This window comes from Callithrix jacchus, chromosome 4, assembly GCF_049354715.1.
Source record: "Callithrix jacchus isolate 240 chromosome 4, calJac240_pri, whole genome shotgun sequence".
NCBI classification, from domain to species: Eukaryota; Metazoa; Chordata; class Mammalia; order Primates; family Cebidae; genus Callithrix; species Callithrix jacchus.
In genome coordinates, this window is record NC_133505.1 from 163,534,898 (window position 1) to 163,548,753 (window position 13,856).

At 42.0% G+C, this 13,856-nt stretch overlaps 1 long non-coding RNA gene across 1 annotated transcript; it reads right to left on the reverse strand.

The window, feature by feature from the left end:
- Nucleotides 1–10,998: 10,998 nt before the first annotated feature.
- LOC144582366 (uncharacterized) lies at nt 10,999–13,486 on the reverse strand. Its single transcript, XR_013534950.1, has 2 exons — nt 13,410–13,486; nt 10,999–11,255 (listed from the first exon to the last, which is right to left on the reverse strand). It is a non-coding gene; the product is annotated as an uncharacterized LOC144582366 (long non-coding RNA).
- Nucleotides 13,487–13,856: the final 370 nt, after the last annotated feature.

Here is a 13,856-nt window from a genome sequence, read left to right on the forward strand (position 1 = left end):
TCAGAAGGAAAAGACCACAATTCTATGCAAGCGTAAGACAAAGGAACCTGCCTCTGATAATCCAGGTAAGATTTTTCTGATAAAGAGATGATTGAGTTGAGACTCAAAGAAATAGCAGAATAAAGGGGTGAAGAGAGGAAGACAAACAGAGGAAAGAGCATGTTCACTGATTTCATGGATGCTGAAAAGACAGGGTGCATGCCATCCTCAAAGCATGAGAGAATAGCATGGTTAGGGTACAGAGAATGAGGAACAGAAAGGTGAGAGGTAAAGTTAGAGAGTCCAGCAGAAATAGTATCTTCAGGAGTCCTAAAGGCCTGTTAGAGTTTGGGTGTTATCCTCGAAACAATAGGAAGTCACTGACACCTATGGTAAATTGTATTACTGGTCACCTAATACCCTTGCTTCACTTCCTCCAGTGCAGCGCCGTGTGGCTGTCAAACTCAGAAGAGACTCTGTGACCTGCTTTAGCCAATGAAATGTAGGCAGCAGTGACGAGCATTCCTTCCAGGAAGAAGCTTTAAGAACCTGCATATGGGTTGCCCTTTCTCTTTTTCCTCTACCTTGACCAGCAATGTTCTACATAGAGGCCACTTCCTCAGCCTGAATTCCAAAGTTTCCATGGATCAGGCCACAGACATACCATGAATGAGCAATAAACTGTTCTTGTTGAAAGCTAAGGAGATTTCTGAGGTTGTTCGTTACCACAATGTTACCTCACTTATTCTGACAAATACAAAGGGTTTTACAAGGCCTAAGGGAACATGCCTGTTTTAGTCCATTTGGGCTGCTACAACAAAATACCACAGACTAGGTGGCTTATAATCAAGAGAAATTAGTTTCTCACAGTTCTAGAGGCTGAGAAGTCCGAGATCAAGGTGCCAGCAGATCCAGTGTCTGGTAAGGAACCTGCTTCACAGTTTGCAGATAGCTGTCTTCTCCTTGTATCCTCACATGGTGAAGAGCAGAGAGAGTGAAAGTCACCTGTCTCTTCCTAAAAGGGCACTAATCCCATTCATGCAGACTTCACCCTCATGTCCTTATCACCTCCCAAATCCCCTACCCCAGATACAACCACATTGGGCATTAAGCTTGTAACAGAAGAATTTTGAGGGAAAACAAGTATTCAGCCCATGACAATAATGAAATTTGTATTTTAAAAAGATGAGTAACTGTTATTCTGGAAGTAGACTGAAAGGAAACTAATGTAGATTCTGGGAAACCAGTCAGGCAGTTATTATATTCACAAATAGAGGATAATGGTAAATTGGACAATGGTGAACATAGAGATAGAAAGCTGTAGATATATCCAAAAGTAGTTTAAGAGGTAGAGTTTTTAGGGCTTGGTGATATATATGGATCTTTTGTGGGTAGCAGGGAAGAATGGAAAAATGGAGGTATCAAGGATGATGGTGACTTATGATGAAATGTGTAAAATTAAAGGAGGACAATATTTGAGGGAAAAGATCATGAAGTTAGTTTAGAACATGTGGAATCTGAGGTGGCTTTGACACAGCCAACTGACGCTGAGTAGCAGTTGGCTACAAATCTAGAACTCAAAGGAAAGCTTGGGTTAGATATAAAAATTTAGGAATCACTGACATGTAATGGTAGCCATAGGAGGTGGTGAGTTTGTCTGGGTATAAAAGAGAAGGAGAGAGATTTCATGACTAATGTTGAGAAGCTCCAAATTTAACATCTGAGTAATAAACTTAATCATATTAAGAGGGGCTAGCCAGAGGGGAGAGAAGAGAATCAGGAGAATACACTGTCTCAGAAGCCCCTAAAGACAAGAGTATTTTTGAAAAAACAGAGCAAATAACAGTCTTAACAGTGGCAAGACTACTCAAAACTCAAGAAAGATGAGGAGCAAAAAAGCCTCTATTAGATTTTTTTTTTGAGACGGAGTCTTGCTCTGTCACCCAGGCTGGAGTAAAGTGGCACAATCTCAGCTCACTACAACCTCCACCTCCGAGGTTCAAGCGATTCTTCTGCCTCAGCCTCCCAAGTAGCTGGGACTACAGGAGCATACCACCACACCCAGCTAATTTTATATTTTTAATAGAAACAAGGTTTCACCATGTTGGCCAGACTGGTCTTGAACTCTTGACCTTGTGATCCGCCCTTCTCAGCCTCTCAAAAGTGCTGGGATTACAGGCATGAGCCACCATACCCAGCTGCCTCTATTAGATTTAGCAACATGTGGGTCATCGATGGCCTTTGCCACAGCTGGTTGTTGCTAGAATCATGAGGCAGAAGTCCACTGGTACCGAGACACACACAGCCCTCCAGAGTCTGTGCAAGCTGTGGCAAGGACATCAATGAATGGGAGGTCTGCATGCTCAGAGCCTGGTATCCCCACAGGAAGGTCACCCTCTTACATGCGAGTCCTCCCAATGGGGCTCACTACCATGAGCCTGAGCCTGTGTGGACACAGGATCCCTGCTTCCCTTCCTATATCTTCTCCAGAAGTTAAAAGAAAATATAGCCCCAAGTCATTATAAAACAATTATTTAACATCATTTTGCAGATAGTTAGGAAAATAGGATTAAATACTGGCACAGATGCCATGATATCCAGCTATGAAACTAAACAAACCCTCAACAAGTTTATTCACATCACATCTACTTAATAAAAAGCAAGCACCAGAGGCCAGGTACGGTGGCTCACACCTGTAATTCCAGCACTTTGGGAGCCTGAGGCAGGCAGATCATGAGGTCAGGAGTTTGAGACCAGTCTGGCCAACATGGTGAAACCCCGTCTCTAATAAAAATACAAAAATTAGACAGGCGTGGTGGTGTGTGCCTATAATCCCAGCTACTCAGGAGGCTGAGACAGGAGAATCACTTGAAACAGGAGGCAGGGGTTTCAGTGAGCCAGGATTGAACCCCTGCATTCCAGCATGGGTGACAGAGCGAGACTCCAACTCAAAAAAAAGAAAAAAAAATTGAGTCTCTATAAATGAAAAATATGGTCATTTAAATTAAAACTCAATGAACAGGACCAGGGGTGGTGGCTCATGCCTGTAATCCCAACACTCTGGGATGCTGAGCTGGGTGGATCACTTGAGGTCAGGAGTTCGAGACAAGCCTGGCCAACATGGTGAAACTTCGTATCTACCCAAAATAAAAATATTAGCCCTGCATAGTGAGGTGAGCCTGTAATCCCAACTACTTGGGAGGCTGAGGCATGAGAATTGCTTGAACCTGAGAGGCAGAGGTTGTAGTGCGCCAAGATTGAACCACCGAACTCCAGCCTGGGCAACAGAGTGAGACTCCATCTTAAAAACAAAGAAGGAAAGGGGAAGGGAGGAGAAGGGAGGGAAAGGAAGGGGAGGGGAGGAGAAGAGGAAGGGAACTAGAAAGGGAAGGGGAAAAGGAAGGGAAAAGGAAAGGAGAAAGACCTTAATGAGCAGGGTAATGAATAGATAAAAGGGAGGAAAGAATCCATAAATCAGAAGATCGATTTTAGGAAATTTCTCAGGATGCAGAAAAAAAATAGAAACTATGAAAGTGATGAAATTATGGTTAAGATGAATATATATCAAGTAAATATTCCAGGCAGAACAAACAACAGAGAAAGGGGTATGAGGAGGGGAGACAATGTTTTTAAAAAACAGCTAAAAATTTTCAGAACTAAAGAAATACACAAACAAGTCTTCAGATTTCAGAAGCATACAAAAGCCCTAGAGGTATAAAAATCAAGTATTAAAATGTCACAATTTGCTACACTATGATGAAACTTTAGAAAGTCAATGATAAGAAGAAAAATCTTAACAAAGGACAAAAGCAAGTCTCCTAAAAGCAAAATAACATCCAATTAAACCATCATCGAATTTGTCATCAGTCTCAATAGACATTTGCAGGAAATGAATGGCATCTTTAGATGGCATGGTGCTAACGGAAGATAACTCTCATCTTAGATCATGCTCATTCTATACCCAAATTCTCATTCAAGACTGAGAATAAAACAAATACAGTTTACACCAACAGTCTTGAGAGTCAGCCACACAATAACTCTTTCTAAAAGAGCTACTAGGCTGGGCACGGTGGCTCATGCCTGTAACCCCAGCACTTTGGGGGGCTCAGGCAGGCGGATCACATGGGGTCTGGCATTCGAGACCAGCCTGGCCAACATGGCAAAACCCATTCTCTACTAAAAATACAAAAACTAGCTGGGCATGGTGGCACAAGCCTGTAATACTAACTACTCGGGAGGCTGAGGCAGGAGAATCACTTGAACCCAGGAGGTGGAGGTTGCAGTGAGCAGAGACCGGATATCATCCCGCTGCACTCCAGCCTGAGTGACAGAGCAAGACTCCACCTCAAAAATAATATTAAAAATAAAATAAAATAAATGACCTACTGGGTTTACTTCAGTAAGGAAAATCACAGAATCTAGATGGAAAAAGTAGGGGACAAAATCCAAAGGAGGATAAAGAAATTTGTGCACATATTACCAAATAACACTAAGAAATACCGATAACTGGCCGGGTGTGGTGGCTCAAGTCTGTAATCCCAGCACTTTGGGAGGCCGAGGCGGGTGGATCACGAGGTCAATAGATCGAGACCATCCTGGTCAACATGGTGAAACCTCGTCTCTATTAAAAATACAAAAAATTAGCTGGGCATGGTGGTGCGTGCCTGTAACCCCAGCTACTCAGGAGGCTGAGGCAGGAGAATTGCCTGAACCCAGGAGGCGGAGGTTGCAGTGAGCCGAGATCGTGCCATTGCACTCCAGCCTGGGTAACAAGAGCAAAACTCCATCCCCCGCTCCCGCAAAAAAGAAATACTTATAACTTGAGAGGACTTTAAAAATAAGATAATGCTGAGTACCAGCCGACAACAACATGGTGGACTACAGAGGAAAATCTAAGTGAAAAATTCCTAAGCTCCTATATTAGTCTGGAGGAGAAAAAAGATACTAATTAACTCTACATTGTTTAAGAACTTTTAAAAAATCAATATTAAAAGAATAGAATTATGATGTATAATTTATAAACCAGAAAGGGGGAAAGAAGGAAAATAAAAGAATATAACAATGAGATATTGACAATTCAATGAAAGGCAGGAATGAGAGAGATGGGAAAATACCCAGAAATACAAAATCCAAATCAATTCCAAATAAATCTAAATAAACAGCCTAAAAATATGTTGAGTGATGCATAATAAGTTATATGAATACATACATATTTTTAAAAATAAATAAATATAAAATATTGTTCATGGACAGATATATGAAGAAAAACATAAAAACAGGCCTGGCGTGGTGACTCATGCCTCTAATCCCAGTACTTTGGGAGCCCTCAGCAAGAGGATCACTTGAGTCCAGGAGCTGGAGACCAGCCTGGCCAACACAGTAAGAACTTCTCTCTACAAAAAATAAACAAAATTAGCTGGGTGTAGTGGCGCATACCTGTGATCCTAGCTACTCGGGAGGCTGAGGTGGGACAATTGCTTGAACACAGGAGGTTGCACTGAGCCAAAATTGTGCCACCATACTCCATCCTCGGCAACAGAGCAAGACACTGTATTAAAAAAAAAAAAAAAAAAAAAAAAAAAAAAGGAAAATATAAAAACATGGGCGGGAAAGATAGTCACCAATTTCAGGAAAGCGGCTCTCTCCTGCAGGGAAGGAAGGAGATTGAAATTGAAAACAGGTACAAAGAGGTTTCAGGGTTCCTTCACATTTTTTCTATAATGAGCAACCAAAAAAGGAAGAAAGAGAAGAAGGAGGAGGAGGAAGAAGAGGAGGAGGAAGGAAGGGAGATCAGTGATGAACCATTCAGTCCAACAAGAATAATTGTACAAAAACAGGCAACAAGAAAACTGCCCCTCAACAAATTAAAAAGCAAAGAAAAACAGATAAGGCATGAATACAAAATAAGACCTATGAAGGATGATTAGAAAAAGTTTGTCAGCTGGGCACGAGGCTCATGCTGGAAATCCCAGCACTTTGGGAGGCTGAGGTGGGCAGATCATGAGGTCAAGAGATCAAGGCCATGGTGAAACCCAGTCCTTAATAAATAAATAAATAAAAAGGAAAAAAAAAGTTTGCCTTCAGTTACTGGCATTGGCTTTGACCTCCTAACTGGAAAAGAAAATGGATTTAATTTGCAAAAAGATTGATACTAGAATGAAGGATGACTATTGAGTCTAGGATATTTTAATATTTGACAGAGTTTAGTGTATACATTTTTAGAAGAGTCTTGCTTCCTTGAAATATTTACCTATAAGAATAATTTGACTAATTTAATAAAGACCTCTTTCTGAAGTCAAAAGGGTACACTAGATCATTGGTTCTCAAACTTATTGATCTGAAAATTTGGGGGTAAAAAACTGCAAACAGTGTTGAACAAGTAAAAGACCCCCTCAGGATGCTTCCAATTCTTTTTCTTTCTTTTTTTGAGACAGAGTGTCACTCTGTCTCCCAGGCTACAGTACAGTAGCACAGTCACGGCTCACTGCAGCATCAACCTCCTGGGCTCAAAAGATCCTCCCTCCTTGGCCCCCTGAGTAGCTGGGACTACAGAAGCATGCCACGACACCTCGGTAATTTTTTTTAAATTTCTGTGGAGACAGGCATCTCACTATGTTGCCCAGGCTGGTCTCAACCTCCTTCCTGAGCTCATCGATCCTCCCACCACAGCCTCCCAAATGCTGGGATTAAAGGTGTGAGCCAATTCTAAAACCCTCAAGCTAGGGAGGTCCCTCCACCCACCATCGTTTGCCAGTATTTTGTAGAGGAGGAGGAGGAGGGAAGGGAAGAAGGAGGGAGGAGAAAGGGGAGGAAGAAGAGAAAGAACTCAGAAGTAAAACTAAATCACTCACCTACTTTTACCTACTTGTTCTCCATCATTTCTCACTAAGGCAAAGAGATGGATGCAAAGAGAATGCTTTCTACATAATTCTTCAGGTATTGGCCTCCTTTACCTTGACCAGAATCAAGAGAAAGGAGGATAGAATTACTTCTCTTTCAAACCAATGATCAGTGGGAAATTTTGCTACTAGTTTTTATTACTAAGTTTATGGCAGCTAAAAATAAGCTTCTGGGCTGGGCACAGTGACTCACGCCTATAATCCCAGCACTGTAGGAGGCTGAGGTGGGCAGATCACCTGAGGTCAGGAGTTTGAGATCAGCCTGACCAAAATGGAGAAACCCCGTCTCTACTAAAAATATAAAAGTAGCGGGGCATAGTGGATTACATGTCTGTAATCCCAATTACCCGGGAGGCTGAGGCAGGAGAACCGCTTGAACCCAGGAGGCAGAGATTGCAGTGAGCCAAGATCATGCCATTGCACTCCAGCCTAGGCAACAAGAGCGAAACTCCATCTCAAAAAAAAAAAAAAAATATATATATATATATATATATATATATATATATATATATATATATATATATAGAGAGAGAGAGAGAGAGAGAGAGAGAGAGAGAGGGAGAGAGAGAGAGCTTCTGCTCTATGGTCTTTTCTCAAAGTGATGACAAAGATTCTTACCCAGACACCAAGACCACAAGACATTATTTCTTGGGCCAGGCCTGTAAAGGCCTTCACTGACTGTAGGAGGGTCCCGTGACACTCTGAGGATGATATGACCTCTACCATTCCAGCCAGAGGGAGAGTCTGAAATGGCATTTTTTCCCCCAATACTCTTCTTATTGAGGTATAATTCACATATTATAAAATGTACATAATTTAAATATGCAATTCTGTTAGCTTTGATGAAACTATATACCCATCTCAATCAGGATACAGTTTAAAGTAATTTTTAAAGGGAGTTTATTACCTGGGTAGACCCAATAGCAATGAAGCACAATAACTTCTTCAATTTCCAAATCTTCTATTTGAAATGGTAGAAATAGGACCAAAGACTTAAAGCTAATGAGAGACAGTGTAGCAAACAGTGCATTTACCCCATCTGTAAGAACAGTTCTATTTACCATAGTCACTTAGATAAGCAACAGTAAATGCTATAAATCACTGTAAAGTGATTTGTACTTTCAGGTACAAATCTTAACATTTATATGCTGAAAAGCAATTCATCATACTTTATTTCTTTCAAATTTCCTTACACCGCCACATGAATAAGCGATACATCTTATCTTCTGTCCTATCTGAAAAATCTGGATTAACAGCCTCGGCTGAATTCTATTCCAGCCACAGGGGTACAGGGCTACAAATAGCTCTCTTTAAGTGAAAGGAAAATAACAACAAATACAGGCACACCTCACTCTGAAGTTCCTTTATTTTGGCTTAAGCCTTTCTTAACAGGCTCTTTTCAAGCCTTTGGAGCATTATTAAACGATCCTACTATTGATTTTCAGCACTCAGTACTGGTGAAAATGGAGCAACTTGCCGCTCTAATGACTGAAGTCCCCTCACTGTCTAAAGGACAGGTACAAAGGCGGAAGACCCACTTGGAGTTCATCCTTACAACCATCCTCATGACTTAGATTTCAATGCCTGGAAATAGGACAGGTGGGAAATAGGACATTGAATTCAACTCATCTCTCTTACTTAAATATAGCACTGCTGCTATTTCTGTTACTTATCTTGTGAAATTTTGTAAGTATTGGTATATTTTGCTATTCAGCATGAAGCTGTATGCTTCATTTCAACCTTTGAAATCCAAATTTCCAAGTAATCACTTTTAGGAAAGCATTCCTCTATTTTCAGCTTCATTCTCTATGGACCATTTACTTATTTGTGATGCCAAGCCATTGAGTAACCAGAGGTTACAGTAAGAATTCGTCATGCCAGTTTCCATCTTAAAAAGAAAAGCCTTCAAGACAAACAAACCATTTTTTTAATGGGTAAAAGAAATGAACAGGCATTTCACATAAGAGGGAAAGAGAACAGTCTCATAAGTTCAACCTCATAAATAATCAGGAAAATGCAAATTAAAGCCACAGTGAGACACCATTTCACACCCCATCAGATTAACAAAAATATGTAGTCTGACAATACCAAGTGTTGATGAGGATGTAAAACTACAGAAACTCTCGAACAAATTGGTATGGAGTGGGGAGGTGTCTAAATGAGTAAAGAGTGTTGGAAAGCAATGTGTATTACCTAGTAAAGTTGGTGCACATACCCTCTATCCCAGTTATTCTGTCCTGGGAGACACACACACACACACACACACACGCACACATGACTGTATGTTACGGTTAGGTGATATTAGATTAGTGTTCATTTTATTGTCTGACAATTCTGAAGTATTTAGGAGTGAAATGTCAAGATGTCTACAATTTTTAAATGGTTCAGCAAAAAAACTTTGTAAAAAAATTGTGGAGAGAGACAAGGAGAAAGAGAGAGAGAAACAGAGAAAGCAAATCTGATAAAATGTCTTGAAAAGGGAGCGGCAGGCTCTGGGGGCAGAGTGTGCAAGTCTGAATCATGGCTCTGGCAATGACTGTAATCTGGGTAATTTATTAAAGCTTTCTCTACCTTGACTTAGTCATCTGCAGAATAGGAGTAGTAATGGTATAACTTGATAGAGATGTGGCATTAAATAAAGCAATTTATGTGAAGTACTCCAAGCAGTTGCTGCTTTCTCATAAGCCTTCAATAAATATTAGTTATTACTTCTGTTAGTTCCATTCTGCAGATGATGGAAGTTGAGACTCAAAAAAGTGAAGTATCTTCTTGGGCCATGGCTTTTGGTGGTTGAGCTGGAGGATCAGAGCCCGGGGGAAGCTCCCTGACTGAAAAGCAGATGGTCCATGGGCCAGGCGCAGTGGCTCACACCTGTAATCCCAGCACTTCGGGAGGCTGAGGTGGGCAGATCACAAGGTCAGGAGTTCAAGATCAGCCTGACCAACATGGTGAAACCCCGTCTCTACTAAAAATACAAAAAATTAGCAGGGCATGGTGGTGCACACCTGTAATCCCAGCTACTCAGGAGGCTGAGACATGAGAATCACTTGAACTAGGGAGGCGGATGTTGCAGTGAGCTGAGATTGTGCCACTGCGCTGCATTAACATGAAGAGTATAAAAAATTAAATCAAAATACCTTCTTTATTTTATCCGGAAAGATTTTAGCTGCTCTAGTAACAAAGGACTGATTAAGCCACTAAAGTGACCATGAAGAAGATAAATGAAAAATGTTTGGGAGTCGGGCACGTTGGCTCACATAATCCTAGCACTATGGGAGGTCAAGGAGGGTGGATCACCTGAAGTCAGGAGTTTGAGACCAGCCTGGCTAACATGGCAAAAACCTGTCTCTACTAAAAATACAAAAATTAGCCGGGTGTGGTGGTGCATGCCTGTAATTCCAGCTACTAAGGAGACTGAGGCAAGAGAATCACTAGAACTCAGGAGGCAGAGATTGCAGTGAGCCGAGATCATGCCACGGCACTCCAGCCTAAGTGACAGAACAAGACTCTGTCTCAAAAAAAGTTTTGGTTTAAAACCACATTGAACTTCATCACAGCACTTTTTATAGGAGTGAGAAATTACTATCTAGATATTTAACAGGTGAATAGTAATAAACCAAATAAATATTCTTACATTGAACAAATTTGCAGCCATTAAAATTGTATTTTAATGAATATTTAGTCATACGATGAAATGTTCACTATATTTTTATACATTAATGTTATATTAAATTTAAAAATATAGGATCCTCAAACATTAAATATAATTATAAATATATACATAACACAGAGCTACAGATGCACACACATATGCATGTGTGTATATATGTATGTAACATATATGAATGTATACATACATGACATGTAATGTATTTATGTGTACATATGTGATTTCTGCTTTTATGTGTGTGTGTTTAGCACAGAAAAACCTGGAAGTTTATATACGAAAAAGATTTTTAAGTAGTTAGAAGTGGGTTTCTCTGAATGTAGAGATGAGGAATACCTTTTCCTTTTTTTCCTCTCATTGACGGTATATTCTTATGTTTCTACAGTGAAAATGTAAAACTAGTGACTCTGGAGAACAATTTGGCAGTATCTAATAAAGCTGCAGACTGTAAACTTAAAATCCTGAAACATTTTTACTCCTGGATGAAAGTCTTTACAGGTGCACAATGCAACACAGACGAGAAGGTTCACACCAACACAGTTTACAATAGAGAAAAAGTAGAAACAAGGCCAGGCACGGTGGCTTATGCCTGTAATCCTAACGCTCAGAAGGTGGAGGCCAGAGGATTGCCTGAGCCCAGGAGGTTGAGACTGGAGTGAGCTGAGATCATGTCACTGCACTCCAGCCTGGGTGACAGAGCATGACCCTGTCTGGGGGGGAAAAAAAAAAAAGATGTAAACAATTTATATTTATATCCATCAACAACAGAAGCATGGCCATTCTAGACAAGGGATACCTCAGCACTGCTGTCATCAATGTGTATATATAGAAAAATATTGTGATATAGCTAAAGTGATGCAGCTGCCAACTGCAGAAATGTAAGTGCAGTATGATATCATTCATATAAAGATTGTTTAAAATGCAAAATAATGGCCAGGTGAGGTGGCTCACGCCTGTAATCCAAGCACTTCGGGAGGCCCAGGGGGGTGGATCACAAGGTCAGGTGTTCGAGACCAGCCTGGTCAACATGGTGAAATCCATCTCTACTAAAAATACAGAAATTAGCCAGGCATGGTGGTGTGCGCCTGTAATCCCAACTACTTGGAAGGCTGAGGCAGGAGAATCGCTTGAACCTGGGAGGCAGAGTTTACAGTGAACCAAGATTGTGCCACTACACTCCAGCTTGGGCAACAGAGCAAGATTCCATCTCAAAAAAGTAAAAAATGCAAAATAACACTTTATGATGTATTGCCTATGTGTATATGCCTGTACATATGTAGTAAAAATTTTAATGCATGGAAACAATAAACACCTAATGTAAGGTAATGTTTATCTCTGGAATTTGAAGAGGGGAAATGAGATTAGGAATTGGACCCGTCAGTGGTGAGGGGCTTCAATTACATCTGTAAGGCCTTATCTCTTGGGCTAGGTAGTGGACTACACATGGTTTTTTTTGTTTGTTTGTTTTGGGTTGTTTTTGAGGCAGGGTCTCCTGATGCCCAGCCTGGAGTGCAGTGGCGCAATCATGGCTCACTGCAGCTTCAAACTTCCTGGCTCAAGTCATCCTCCCACCTCAGCCTACATGTGTTTATTATAAAATTCTCTGTAAGTTTTTGTCTGTATGCCTGAAATGTTTCATAATTTGAAAGTAGTACTCATATAATTAAATTTATTAAAAATTAATTTAAATGTGTCTCTAAAAATGTAACTAATTGAAGGTACAATCATAAGCTTTTGGAATAATTTGAAAAAATATTTTTACATTTTTATTTTTGGCAAAAACAGGATTTCCAAACCATTTAATTTCTCCAAGACAGAAATGATTTTAATGAGCATATTTGAATGTCATTATTACTCAATTTTTTAAAAAACTCAAAGTGTCTCCACCGGAGGGAAAATTAAGACAAAACGCTTCCCTTCCCAAGAAGAATACATGTCTGAGAGAGACAGTGAAGACACTGTGTATGTAAAAAGCGGTAGTCACTTTATTCCACCAACGTATTCTAAATTGAGGGGGAAATCCATGGCTAGAGCAGCCCCTGGGTGACTCAGCCCAGCTTCCAGGCTTGGCAGAGCCTAACAGCACAGCGTGGCCGACTCCGCCAGGGGCTGGATTACACATCTGCACGTGGTTCAACAGCTTCGTCAGGGCAACTGAGTCAAGCTAGCTTGAAAAGCAGGTAAGGAAAACACTCTGCGCAGTCCACATTTTCCATGAAAGATCATTGCACCTTCAAGTCATGCTGCATTGTGCATGTCTGGGACCTCCAAAGCACTATTTAAATCATGTACATAAACCATTTCATCCCCTGTGAAATATATTTGTCCCCGGGAGAATTAAGGGGCGACCCAGTCCCCAAGGGGCCCGCATGTGGGCTGAGGACCGCCACTTCACAAGATCAAAGGTGGGTGTTTCAAGGGATCCACACTGTCTTTTTTTTTTTTTTTTTGAGGCGGAGTCTCGCTCTGTCTCCCAGGCTGGAGTATTGTGGCGCCATCTTGGCTCACTGCAACCTCCCCCTCCCGGGTTCAAGCTGTTCTCCTATCTCAGCCTCCTGAGTAGCTGGGATTACAGGCATGCGCCACCACATCCACCTAATTTTTGTATTTTTAGTAGAGACGGGGATTTCTGCCATGCTGGCCAGGCTGGCCTCGAACTGCTCACCTCAGGTGATCCACCCAGCTCAGCCTCCCCAAGTGCTGAGATTACAGGCGTCAGCCGCCGCGCCCAGCCATTAACTTCTCTTAAGGCACACACACTGTCTCAAAGGCTGGAGGGTTTAGGGACGTTCTCGTCCTTTCTGTGACCTACCCACCACAGTCTTGGAGTTAAAAGCTCCGGTTTAAAAGCTGGGAAATTCTACCTCATGGCCACGCGGTATCCGCAGCTCTGGCGAGTGGGAAACGTAGGGTTACAGGGCGGAAAAGCTCATCAGAAAGGAGGGCTGGGAAGAGAAACTACAGACTAAAGCGGGGAGGTCACAGAGCCTGAGTGGGGGAGGCAGGGGGGTGCGCGTGCTCCCGGCAAGAGCCTCCGCGTCCACACAGGGATCCTCCGCGGGGCTCCTGCAACTCACAGGCTCCCCCGGAGCCTCTAAGAAGCGACTTGATTGACAACAATTCTGTTTACACACCACACGCCCTCGGGGAGCCACACAACAGCGCCGGCGTTCCAGACGCTTCCTCTGCGCAGAGCTGGCCCGGGACGGGGGCGGGGCGGGCCCTGTTGCTCAACTCCCCTCTCCCGCCCGCACCCGCTCCCCGGGGAGGCGCCGGCCCAGCGAAACTGGTGCAGCCGCCCAGCACCGGCC